At 48.0% G+C, this 11,013-nt stretch overlaps 2 protein-coding genes across 2 annotated transcripts in view; one reads left to right on the top strand and one right to left on the bottom strand.

Moving 5' to 3' along the window:
* LOC138161753 (thymosin beta-4-like) overlaps positions 1-11,013 on the bottom strand; it is a 171,790-nt gene that overhangs the window by 76,839 nt on the left and 83,938 nt on the right. The window lies entirely within an intron of this gene.
* JAZF1 (JAZF zinc finger 1) overlaps positions 9,251-11,013 on the top strand; it is a 117,679-nt gene continuing 115,916 nt past the window's right edge. Inside the window, exon 1 of the mRNA XM_069088654.1 lies at positions 9,251-9,320. The gene's annotated coding sequence lies outside the window, so the exon portion shown is untranslated. The remainder of the gene's footprint in view (positions 9,321-11,013) is intronic.

Here is an 11,013-nt window from a genome sequence, read left to right on the forward strand (position 1 = left end):
AGAAGGGTGTTTGCCACAAGGGGCCTGGGTAAGTGAGTCAGCTTCTCTGTCTCTCTGTGTTTATTTCTTCCTGGCATGGAATTGTGCCTGGGCCTCCAATATGAACATGGATGCTTTTTAACGGGCGAGGTTATGGAGCTGCGAAACGTCCCCAACTTTAAGATGCTCGTGCTCGTAAAGTTTACGGCAACACTTTACTGCATCTGGATTTCCCATCGGATTGGGGAATAGCAAGGATCTCACTGTAATTTGCACTGACTGACCGTAATGGAAATTATAGCTTGGGAAACGTTTCAAATGACAAGTCTATAAAGTAAGAAAAGCTGATCCACTCCACGGCTACTTATGTGCTATGGAGGACTGGGTTTTTTTCCTCTCTTTTCTTTTTGGAAAGAGCCCTAGCCAACAGAAATATTTACAATAAACTAGCTTATGGCAAAAGGTTGGCTCCAGGCAGTTATCAAACCCAATTATTAAAATGCAGTGGAGACAGACGCCAGCAGGAGGCTGCTTGCTTTTCAGAGAGGAAAGCCCTGAGGACGGTATCAAAGATGGGACAAAGGGGATGCCACAGGGAGGTTCCTTATTAGCAGGGACTGTTGTCCTTGGATATGAAGGACAAGTCAGGACTTCTTGGGAAGACTTGTGTGAGAACTGGTGCTTCTTACTCCATTTGGATAGTACTGCAAATACTCTACACTTACCCAACTGACCAGCCCTCGTCACTATAAAGAATGTTGCTACGTGGCGTGGTGTCTGATGGACGTTTGTCTGAGATGAATGGGGTCAGTGGCAGCCTAAGGAGCTGGGAGGGGAGCGAACCATTGCAGTGCTGATTTAGAACTGGAAGGGAGAAAGGGGACAGTGCCAGGGTCTGAGTCCAGGTTATCTGACCCCCGGTGCCCCCGCTCTTAACTGCATCACATCAGGGATACTGAAGGAGGGGTCTCTACACACACATGTTGGAATAAATCATAGCATCCTCTGTTTAGAGCTGGAAGGGGCTTGAAAGGACTTTGTGCCCAGTGTTTTTATTTTATAGACAAGGAATCCGAGACCTAGAGACTGACATTCCTAGGACCATTGTCCTAGAGCTGGAAGAGATGCTAGAAGCCATCAAATCCAGCTCCCCCATTTTACAGATGGGAACACTGAGGCCCACAGAGGTAAACCACACAGTCATCATGTGTTTCTGAGGAGATTCTAATCCAGGTCCCTTGGTCCCACTGTACCATGCTGAAGGGACTTATCCAGTGTCCTACAGCTCAGGAAATGACTGAGGCGTGACTCAAACCCAGGTCTCCTGATTCCCAAGCCTGACAACCAGCCAAGTTGATGAGCCTTTCTGAATGGAATAGGGCTGGCCTTTGCCCTGACCCTGGACCTTCCCCAGGGATGGTGCCCTGTTGGCATAATCTTGGAGAAGGCTGGATCTCCTCCGTGCCATGCAGAGTAGAACTTAGGGGAATGAAGCTTCTGGAACCCTGAATGTCAAGCACATTCTGGAAGGTGTTTGCCGCGATGTCATCTCTCCATGGGGTCATAGAAATCTCATGACCATGGCCTCTTGGGCACCACTGAAAGCCCCATTCATGCTGTTGGCCTTCCCCTTTAGACAGTCTTGGCTATGGACCTTGTCCTCAGTCACTACTTATTTTCTGTTCGCACCAAATTATGAAAAGCCTAATTTTCCCTTTTCTGCTTTAAGAAAGCACCCAGGGCGTGTTCTTGTGCTGTAGTGGTCCTGCATGGGGCTATTTAATTGAATCCATAAATCAGTAAGACTAAATTAGCTTCTGTAAATACACTCTGAATGCATATATCCAGCGACATGTAGCCCTGACCTTGCTGTTGTTATAATCACAACAATAATAACTAACATTTATATGCAGCTCTAAGGTGTCTTTTATGTACATGATCTCATTGGTCTCACAGCAGCCTTGTGAGGGAGGTGCTATCATTATCCTCCTTTCTTAAATGAGAAAACTGAGTCTGGGAAAGGTTAATTTACTTGCCCCTGATCACACTGATAGTACCAGGATTTACACTTGAGTCCTTCTGACTCCATGTCTAATGCTCTAACCAATGCATTACTTAGGTGCCTCTCCCCTACTTTGCTCTCATATTAATGCTTTTGCCCAGGCTGATCCCCATTCCTAGAATGCGTCCACTCCCACTTCTGCTTCTTAAAATCCCTGCCTTCCCTCAAAGCCCAGTCTCTGTGACACCTTCAGTGAGAAGTCTTTCCTTCCTTATTTAATTATAATTATATGTGTTTATAATTAGATTAATATAGATAATATGTAATCACATTACAAATATTAATTTTGTAATTTAAAAGACGGTACTACTAGGGAGTTGCTTGAAATAGGAAGTGCTTACGTAATTTGCCCAGGGAGCAAAGGTAGAGCTTAGCCTATGTCTTTCTGACTTATAAGTCCAGTGCCCTCCTGCTACCCCAGGCTGTCCCCCTAGAAATGAGATGCTATTTATAAAAAATATCTCTCCTCAGATGACAAGGTCATCGTGCTTCCAGGAAAGCTAGACTTCAGGAAAATTACAGTGATGGCATAGATTTGAACCCCTAAGATTTTAATCCACTTTTGTTCCTTTGACCTTCAGGCCAGGTGATTTCTGTGGGAGGTTGAAAGTAGTGGGGGTGCCCAGGATGGGAACGCCAAGGAACAGGATACTGGTCCGTGCCCTTGGAGCCAGGAAGTATGCCTCCTTCTCTCAGCTTCCGTGATGAAAAAGCTGGGTTCTTCTGGAAGCCATCTAAAGAGGGGCAGCGGGTTATTTACAGATGCCGGGGGCCAGATGGCTTAAACACTGACACCTCCTCTCAGATTGCCAGCTGAAGGAGCATCACCTGCCCTTGAAATACTGAAATGTTTATATTCCTGCCAACCAGTGACTGAGGCTGATAGGATCTCTCGATTTTAGCTTAGTGCACGTTCTGGTTTCAAGTTTTTATTGGTAGCATAAAAAAAACCCTCCAGAAAGTACTTGGGGGACGTATGCCACGGCCCACTTCAGTTAGGGTCCCCTTTTAGGATCGCTGTGGTTATTGCTGTTGTGGCAAGGCCGTGTGGAAGGGGACTTTGTACTGTAGCTCAGAGGGTTCTGGGCGACTTCCATGATGGGATGCAGCTGGGCCCCCTCCCACATTTCTCTGCTGCTGCTTCTCCCCATTATGAGGTCTGATCAACAAGCACTTAATAAGCCCTTACTGGGTGCTAGGGGCTGTGCAGATGAGGAAAAATAAAGTCATTCCCTGCCCTCAGGGAACTTTCATTTTAATGGGGAAAAGACAGCTTATAAAAGGGGATAGGAAATTTAGGAAGGGGAGGAAGGAGGGTGGTGGAAAAGCCCTGAAAGTCTGGGGTTAATAGGAGTGGCCTGGACACTTCCTCAAAATGGACTTTCTAGAAGAAGTGAGTAGAGAGGAGGGACCCATAAGGGCAGAGAAGACAGCTGGGTATGGGTGCAGTTTGAAGAGTTAGGAGCAGATCCTGGAGAAGGAGAAGTAATACAGTTATCAAATAGATGTATTTTATGTATTAAATAGTATATATTATGATACATTAAATATTATGTGAATATACATGTATGTGTATGTATACATGTGTGTATAGTTGTGTGTGTACATGGAGGTTAGGACACTGGCCGAGATCCCCAGGACCGATGCCTATTTGTGACCAGCCAGTGATCTAGCTCCCATATAGCCTCTCTGGCCAACCTCTCCCATTCTGGGGCACCTGGGGCTCAGTTTTCTTTCTAGAGCCCAGAATTCTTGTTAATGTTCTGAAGTGTGCCTAAGGACATCTTTATTCAGTAAAACATGTGTAAGCTCTGGCCGATGTCTGCTCAGTTACTTCCCTGGCCACATTAACTGACTAGTGCCTAGCCTCTTACCCAAAAATGGAAAATCTTGTCGAGGCGCTTTTAAGAGGCTATTTAGTAATGGAGAGGATGGCATTTTGAAGCCCCCTGCTGCCTGTCACTCTCTTCGCCATCTGAGGACACAAGCCGTGTCCAACACAAGAAACATGATTTACATGGTAAAGCCAACTCATAAATCCCCACTTCAGTCTTACGAATAGGGTGCCAGACGTTTTTATGTTATGAAATGCAGGTTCCACGTGCGTACACGCCTGTCATCAACCTTTCCTGAGCGTTGGCTGGGCAGAGAACATTGAATTGGGTCTCACAGGAGGAGCTCTAGCTTAAAGAAGGGGAAAATGTGTGTCTCAATAAAAGAAAAAGAATCCTGAAAGTTGAAATGGACCGAGAACCAATGAAGACATTGGCCACCAGAGGTATGGCTGGACTGTGCCTGGGTGCTGCCCGTTGGTACGGAGCCCATCCATCCACACCCTCTCTTCCCCGGCCACTTTTGTCCAGGTTATACCTGGACATACTCCTTGAAGTACTCAACCCATGAGAAGCTCCAGGGAGAGAGTTATTAGGGCCCTAGAATGTGAGGTCCTGTGCTGCCCAGGAGGGTAGCCACAAGGAAGGGCTTTTAAGAGCATTCCATCCAGTGATGGGTTCCAGGGACTGGGAATGTTTAACCTGGAGAAGAAAGGACTTAGAGGGACTGTGGTAGCTGGCTTTGAATACTGGGGAAATGTCCTGTTGTGGTTGAGCAGAATTGAGAGTGGACAGCATGAGGTGCAGAGGGGCAGGTTTGGGATCAATGTTCAGGAAAACCCTTCCAATAATTGAAGCTAAAAAAGTGGAATGACTGCCTTGAGAAGTGGTGGGTTCTGCCATATTGTAGTCTGGATGACCATGAGCTGGGAAATTGTCTTGTCCAGGCACAGGCTGAGCCAGGCTAGACAGCCCTAGGTCTCTCCCAACACTGAGCTCGTCTGTTTCCTGAAAATGCCTCATCAACCCTAAAGCGTGAGTCATCCACCATTGGGGGGGTTGGGGTTACTCATGTCTCTCAAGAGATTCCCAGTGTCTCTCAGTTATCCAGCTTTGCTGGAGGCCTTCTTACAGAGGTATCCTGAGAGACCCCCCAGACAGGCCCATCCACCCAACCACTGCCTTGGTCATTTTCATGTTCCCTCCCTCACAGCCTTTCCCATATGAAGGGGCCACCTTGACCTCCATGCTCTACTTATTGTTACTAGGTCACACATCTCTCGAACCAGGGAATGGGGGGGGGGGGGGGCTGGAAATAATCGCCTACGGCCATGGCTCTCAAACCATTGTTTGGACAGTCCTTCTTGGACAAAGCAAATCTTTGCCCTGCTGGTGTAACCTAACCAAGTCTTTGAGGGATCGAACATCATGTACAGAAAGCATCATTTGGCTGATGCTGCTGTCATTATATTAAGAGGAGCCAGCCACCCCATATCCCCCCACTCCCTTTCAGCTTCCTTCTTTCTGTGTCTTCTTCCATGAGATTATAAGCCCCTTGAGGGCAAGGACTGTCTTTTATTTCTGCTTGTATAATTTCCCCAGCACTTAGCAAGGCTCCTGGTGCATAATTAGTGCTTAAGAAGTACTTGTAGGCATTACACAGCAAACATTTATGAAGTACCTGCTATGTTCAGCACACCACTCCTGTCTGGAGGTGCAGGGAGATAAAGTGTTTAAAACTTCATAGATCTTACAGTCAAGAAGATTAGGGGACCTCTATAACTGATTACCATACACAACATTTTATGAAACATACCCTAAGTGTGCAGTGAATAGATGGCAGAGCCTCGAGTCAGGAAGACTTGAGTTCAAATCTAGTCTCAGAGATTTACTAGCTGGGTGACCTTGGGCAAGTCACTTCACCCTATTAGCCTCAGTTTCCCCATCTGTAAAATGAACTGGAGAAGGAAATGGCGAGCAACTTCAGGTATCTTTGGCAAGAAAACCCCAAATGGGGTCACAGAGAGTCAGACATGACTGAAAAACAACCGAATGACAACAGCCACCTTAGAGAGAAAGGTACAAAGCCAGTCTGTCACGTGAGGTTTGAGGTTAGTGACCCAAGTAAAACTCTTCATGAATAAAGTAATGATAACTACAATACACAATTTAATAGTGCTTTAAGGTTTGCAAATCACTTCCTACATACTATATCATTCAGACCTCACAACAACCTTAGGTTATACCTGCCACAGGTATCATTGTCCCCATTTTGCAGATGAGGAAACTGAGACTCAGAACAGCTAATTGGTCAGCAAGCATCAATAATGCACCTACTGTGTGCTAGCCAAGAAATGCCAGAGGTGACAGGGTCTGTCTATGACTGGCGTTCGTGTTGGCCTTTCGAGGCTGAGCTGAGCTGGAGAGCCACGTGAGTGGGGTGGGGGGGCACGCGGACAGTGAGTTGTCAGTGACCGGAGGCCGGCACCAGCAGGCGCCAGGAGCAGCATCCTCCGTCCTCTGGGAGCGCGGTTGGTCTGCGATGATCAGAGATCTTTGTCTTTACAATGCTGTTGTTACAAAGTGAATTGTTCTCCTGGTTCTGCTCCCTTGACTCTGCGTCAGTGCCTGCAAATCTTCCCAGGCTTCTCTGAAACCACTGTCTCTTTGGGCCTTTCTTACACACAGAGGTATTCTCACTCCTTCCATGCCCCACGGCTTGTTGAGTTAGCCCAGGTGATGGGCACCCTCTTTAGCATCTGCCCCTAACCCCAGAGTCTCCTCTGGAGGAGAAAATTCAGAGACTTCCCCGCCCCCATTGGTCAGCTCATTCTCCCGTGGCACCTTCCGTGGCACCTCACAGGCCACAAAGTGCTTTCCTACTCCTGGAAGAAGTTGTGCAAATATAATTATCTCCATTTTACAGATGAAGGAAGCTGAGGGTCAGAGAGAGGAAGACACCCAGGGTTGTGTCATTAATGGTGGCGTTGGGACCTGGAACCCAGTTTTCTGACCCAATTCCTGGGCCCGTCCCTCAGTGTGACACTGAATGTAGATCAGAAGTCCAGGAAACAACTTTGCCAGAGGCTGCATGTGACTGAGAATAGGCTGGGTCCTGGGTGGTAGTTGTAAAAAAGGCAGACTAAGGCTCGCCATCAAGAAAAACCTTCCCAGCAGTCACCTTTCCAAGGGGAGACTTGGCTTCCTTGGCCTCCCCTGAGATCTTCATACAAATTCTGCATGAGTGCTTTGGGGGGACAGCGTGGAGAGGACCCCTGATTAGCAGGGGCTGGACCAGATGTTCTCTGAGAATCTGGGAGACAACCTCAGGGGTGGAATTAGAATCATTGTACAGGGGTGGAAAGCCCAGAGGTAGCCTTGGGACCATTTTAACACCCATCCTCCTTCCTGCTGGTCCAGACTTCCGTCTCTGATGTCCCTGATCTCCACTCGCTCCGTTGATGGGCAGACGCCCACAGATCCATGTACCCGAGAACCCCACAGCAGTAAACACTTTTCCATCCCAGGGTGCTTACAACCACATCTGTCCTCGCATCAAAGACAAGAGTTACTGTCGAGTGCAGCTGGGAGGTGTTTATAACATCCAATTTCAAACAATCCCATTGTTAGTTTAAAAAGAGACTTGGGCCAAACATCAGAAGGGCTTTCTTCCCCCCTCCCCCCAAAATATAATGTTTTCATCTTCCTCTCTTATCCTGGTGAAACAAATTACTTTCTAATTTTTTTTTTAATTTCAAAGGATTGCTTTTCTTCATGGGACCTTTCCTGTTTTTAAGAATGAATCATGGGGAGGCCAGGTAGCACAGCGAGTAAGAGATGACCTGGGATTGAATCCGGGCTCAGACACTTAGCACTCACCCAGAAACACCTGGCCGTCTAACCTTGAGCAAGTTACTTAACCCCATCGGGATGCCATGGCTTGGGGGGTGGGGGCTCTTGCAGAGATTTAATCTGGTCCTCTGCTCCATGCATGCGGTGTGCAGCAGGTGAGCTGACCTTGGCTTCCCAAATACACCTGCATCTTCCAGTCTCCGTGTCTTTATCTGGAGGGTGCCACCTCCCCACACTTCTGCCTCTCAGATTCCCATCAAGGACCAGCTCAGTTGAGATCCCTTTCTTATAGCCATCCTTGACATGCCACCAGTAAGCCAGAAGGAATAACACTGTCCATAGTCAACAAGCATTTATTAAGTTCCTACTGTATGCCAAGCACTGGGACAGTATAAATTGAGTCATAGAGAAGTCAAAAAAGCCCTAAATATGATGTATACCATGAATACAAGACCATATATGGAAAGAACAGTCAAATGAGTGAGAATACTGTAAGGGTGGTGACTGTCCCTGGCCCCAGAGGAGAGCTGGGGGTGCACACACGCCTCCCTCCTTTCATTGCAGAGGTAGAAGACGTGGACTGTGTAATATTGGGCATAACTGGGAAGGATGGAGGTGCTGGGTGGTTTGGCCGAACCACTTCTTCAGTCTTTGCCATGGGGGGTGGCTCCACGAGGGGAGGGTGGGAGTAGACTGGAAGGGAATGTGATTTAGCAGCAAAAGTCACATCCAAAAATAACGTTAAAAACCCAAATCCCACTTTGCTTCATGACGTCTTCGCCTGCTTCTCTGTATTCTAGTTACTTGTAGTGACAAACTCCAGGTCACCAGAGGGCAGCCTCTGTGCCTTGGTCATCTTAGTGTCTCCCACAGCTCGCAGGACGAGGCATTTCATAGAGCACGTGCATCAGTAAATGTTTGCTGAATGACCAAGGGACTGTGTATACCAGAAAGGTTCTGGCTGAAATTCTCAAAAGCAGGCTGAACAAATAAGGTGCCTGTTGTAACCTGCCAGGCCTTGGCGCTAGGGACATGGAGGCATATTAATGGATGAATTAGCCATAGGTTTTAGATCCTGCTACTAAACAGCCTCGTAATTGGCCTAGTCTGAAATAAGCCTGATTAAAAGAGACTTCATTGCTTTCCCTCTCCTCCTCCCATTCTCCCTCCCCCTTCCTCCGCCATTTTTAAAAGCAGATTAAACAGTGGAAACTGTGCCGACATTGTAACTGAAAGCAGTGAAAGCTAATATTTATGAGGGGATTGTGAAAGTTTGCATGACATATGGGCCTTTTATCACTGTTGATGTTTGGAATTCTCCCAAACAGCGTTGCAATATTTTGTTATTTATGAATGAGTGGACGGAGGAGGGTACTCAGGTGGCCTGGGTTCACTCTGCAGAGGGGAAGGGTAAATTTGGCCTCATTTTCTGTGCCTCAGCCCACTTACCCCACATTAGGCAGCCACATACCACTTATTTGGGGGCAAACATTGAAAAATCCATATTGTGTTTCTCTTACAGACACAGATCCCCGTGTTTTGGAGAAGCAAGAACTGCAGCAGCCAACCTACGTAGCCCTCAGTTACATCAACAGGTAAGCCCGGTTCAGAATTTACAGCCGCCACCTGCGCCCGCCGCACATTCATTCCTGCAGGGCGTCTGCTTCACAGACAGGCGCAGTGATGGACTGTGGACAAAACGATGCTTCTGTTTCTTGACCCAAGAGCACGTAATGGGCACCTGGGAAGGTGGACTTTCTCATTTCGCTTAGAATATCTTCCTCGGTGGATGTAGATGGAAAAAGGGTTTCTGGTGTGAGGCTAAGTTCCTGGGCCTCAGTTTCTCCATTTGTAAGATGGGCATATTGGACCAGAATAAGTGTTCCTGCCCTGGGTTGTTATATGGATCCCCCTGCACAGCCCCCTGAGGAAGCCTATAGACCCCTTTGCAGATAAAGGCTTTCAGGTGCCTCAAACAACATAGCCATCATCCTGAATTATAGTATGATTATCAGAATCTTTCCAAAACAAATCCTGGGCCAGAGGGTCTCCAGGGCCCTTTCTGGCTCTGCATCTGGGGTCCTGGACATAGTCAGAGTTGGCATTTCTGTCCTGCCCTAAGGGTCCCAAGGTGCTCCAATATCTGTGACAGGTAGTAGGTGGTTGTAAGTAATGAGGGGGGTGATACAGGGTGGTCACAGATTCATGGTGCTCTACAGACATTGGAATATCGTGACTTGGCCATGTGTGGCCCATGCCAGTGGATCAGAGACAGGACTGAGAGTCACAGGAGTATAGACCTAGAACCAGAGGCTGTCTAGTCTGACCCACCCCCCTCATACAGATGGAGAAATTGAGGCAAGGGACATTCAGTGGCTTGCCTGGGATCACAGCAGGAGCAGAGTTTGAGCTCAGGTCCTGTGATTGACTTTAGAATTGACTCTCTGAGCATATGCACCCCCATTGCCTCCATGTATGCACTAGGTGCTTAATAAAAGTTCATCAAATTGATTTAGACCAGAGTGGCAGGACATGGAGGCTGAGCCCGGGTTGCTGAGCATCATTGTTGCACCAGTCAGTGCCGCAGAGCTCCCACCCCACCTCAGCCCACTGCGGTGAGGAGGGGGACGGGATTTTTTTCCTCCCAGACAGCCCCCAGTGTGCTCAAGCTAAGAAAACACAGGTAATTAGAAGGAGGCTTGGGTGGGAGGGAGGCCAGTTTTCAGTCTGAATGGAAAGCTCGCTGTTCATAACTCAGAGGCCCGGGAAGCTCACTGCCCTCGGGGGTCCCTTTCACTTGAGGTGAAGAGCGTTCTCCCTCCCCAGACTCTGGGCGTCTGAAACCAGAGGCAGGGGGCAAGCCGCCCACCCCGCTGCGCCCCCACAGTCCCTGAGCATTCGGTCCTCCAGGGTCAGACGGACAGAACTTAATGCTGTTCTTTGGCGGATTAGCTTGGGTTGGGGTATTTTATTAAGCAAATCGTTTTTAAATAGAATGTGAAGCTTTCCAGGTCTGGTTTGCATTGATGCTGCTGGCCATAATCCTGTGTGCCCCTTTGTAAGTTCGGAGCCTTTCCCGCCCCCCCCCCCGTTACCTGCCAGAGAAACCCACAGTACCACAGACTAGGAACTGGGGTGGACTTTGGAGGTCAGACAGAGCAACCCCCTCATTCTCATATGTGGAAACTGAGGCAGGAAGTAAGCAGAGCCCTGATCCAAACTAAGAGGTGGGGGGGGAGGGGGGGAGAGAGAGAGAGAGAGAGAGAGAGAGAGAGAGAGAGAGAGAGA

Source organism: Petaurus breviceps, unplaced genomic scaffold (assembly GCF_028583685.1).
Source record: "Petaurus breviceps papuanus isolate PSGF00001 unplaced genomic scaffold, PetGlider_PUasm1.0 185, whole genome shotgun sequence".
Lineage (NCBI taxonomy): Eukaryota > Metazoa > Chordata > Mammalia > Diprotodontia > Petauridae > Petaurus > Petaurus breviceps.